This window comes from Punica granatum, chromosome 3 (assembly GCF_007655135.1).
Source record: "Punica granatum isolate Tunisia-2019 chromosome 3, ASM765513v2, whole genome shotgun sequence".
Lineage (NCBI taxonomy): Eukaryota > Viridiplantae > Streptophyta > Magnoliopsida > Myrtales > Lythraceae > Punica > Punica granatum.
In genome coordinates, this window is record NC_045129.1 from 17,140,303 (window position 1) to 17,142,386 (window position 2,084).

At 37.2% G+C, this 2,084-nt stretch overlaps 1 long non-coding RNA gene across 1 annotated transcript; it reads left to right on the top strand.

The window, feature by feature from the left end:
• Positions 1-202: 202 nt before the first annotated feature.
• LOC116201515 lies at positions 203-1,006 on the top strand. The gene is made up of 2 exons (XR_004155887.1): positions 203-443; positions 632-1,006. It is a non-coding gene; the product is annotated as an uncharacterized LOC116201515 (long non-coding RNA).
• The last annotated feature ends 1,078 nt before the right edge of the window (positions 1,007-2,084 follow it).

Consider the following 2,084-nt stretch of genomic DNA (forward strand, 5'->3'; position numbering starts at 1 on the left):
TCTCTTTCGCGGTGATGTAGTTTGAGCTAAGGGTGTGCACGGATACCGAGTATACCCGAAATCGATCGAAATCTATTTTAACGGGTAGGGTCCGAGTAGCTCGTATTGAAAATAAGATAAGATCTGGATATTAAAATACGAAACCGGTGAAAATCGATTCCGATTCCAATTCTTGGCTACAAGGTACCTAGAACCGGAACTGAAATTGATATTCGGAACCAAAAGATACTACTTATTAAAAAAAAAGAAGGTAAAGTTGAACTCTCAAATCTCATACTCAACTCTGTTCGGTTGTTCATGTTCCACTGTTTGTTCGAAAACCTAAATCCTAAAATCTGCAGGTCCAATTGCTCTCTTTGCTCTCGAGTCTCGACTATGACTCTCCAAGGGCTCCCCAGTCCAGTCCCCTCCGTCTCCAAGTCTCCTTCAAGTTGTCTTTCCCAGTGAGCTTCTGCTTCTCCCTTCTCCTATGCTCGCCTAGTTCGTCTTCCTTTTCCTTCCCTCTGCAACTTCGATTCATCACATTCTTGATTCTTTCGAGTCCATGCTCCTCCGATTATCGAAGAACGAAACGAATCTTATTAAACCTGAATGTTTGGTGCCATTGCTCTGGTGTCACTCTCATTTGTAGTACTTCTCGTCCCGGAGACTAAAGGGCTGAGCTTGGAAGAAATCGAGTCCAAAATACTCAAGTGAAAAGCGGAAGAGCACAAAATAATCTAACATGAGTTCTCAGATCTACAAAAATCTCGAACAAGTATCTGGATGGCGTCTTTCATGTGGGTATTAGATTGGAAGAGCTCTTTCCAGCAATCTGACTATGTTCAGTTTTATGCGGTACTCATTTTATCCATATTGATCTAGTTAAGACAGAGCAGAAGGTCTTGGCAACTGGTTTCTTCTTCGAGACATATATTCGTCATCTATTCGTAAAAATTACGATTAATGTAAATTCACGTAACACTCGATATTATTACGGTTAATGAGATATTATTTTTTATTGTTTTGCATTAATTTAAATCTATGTCGATATTATATTTGCCGTGATTATTGATTTTGGATGGTATATTTTTTAGCGAAACAAAAAAAATTTACAGATTCTAATAGAGTACTCAGAATTGTCAATTTTGTCGAAGAACAAGTGAACAACTGCATTATCAAGCAAGTTATTGGAATTTCTTTTAGCAAGGACGTGAGTTTTTGCCTTTTCTCAATTCGCTACCCATTTTATTGATTGAGTTAATTTGAATTTGCTCCTTCATTGTTCATAATAAATATCAGAATCGCCCTACACAGTTTCTTAAAATTAGAGTTGTTGTTAAATGTGACTTATGAACTGACATTAATACATCATCTTATCATCATCAATATAAGTGATTTGAGAAAGAATTTACCAGTTGCGCTTCTACATCCGATCGCCACTGATACCATAGCTCGAAAGCCTCCTACGACGCTCAAATTAGACGACGAGTTCTTTTTTCAGTTAATTTAGTTCTTTTCATTGAACATAATGAGGAGTTTTTTTTTTCTATTAATGCAGAAAAATTATGTATTCTATAGAATTATTTTGAATAACTTCTTCTATCAATCAAGAATGGAGATAATAATACATGTTGACATTTTATGAAATTAGATTAGTTCTTGTAATTGGCCGAAAGGCCTTCATGAGCCATTATTAACTGTTAGGATCCAGAAGCTTAGGTCTCAATCACGAACAATCCATGTGCGAGTTGCTGATGATTCTATAATTACAAATGTTGAACATTTGCACAAATAGGAGATAGGGGTTGTGTCCCGATTTTCCTCTCCCACCCAAAGTCAGTTTGAGTCTTTTATGCGAGGGTAAAGTGTGCAATGTGTCAATTACCCTTTTCTATGATCATGTATTCAACATTTATAAGAGAACTAAAAATAGATTGCGCTACAAATTTCATAGATTAACCCTGTATATGCACCCACTCCATAGAGTCGATAAAATAGGATAGATATCTCGGGTTGCTTGGCTATTAAACAACCTACCATTCTCTAATATGGACCATGCTGCTCCTTAGTGAGCCCACGCCACACGGGGTAGGCTGAGGTCA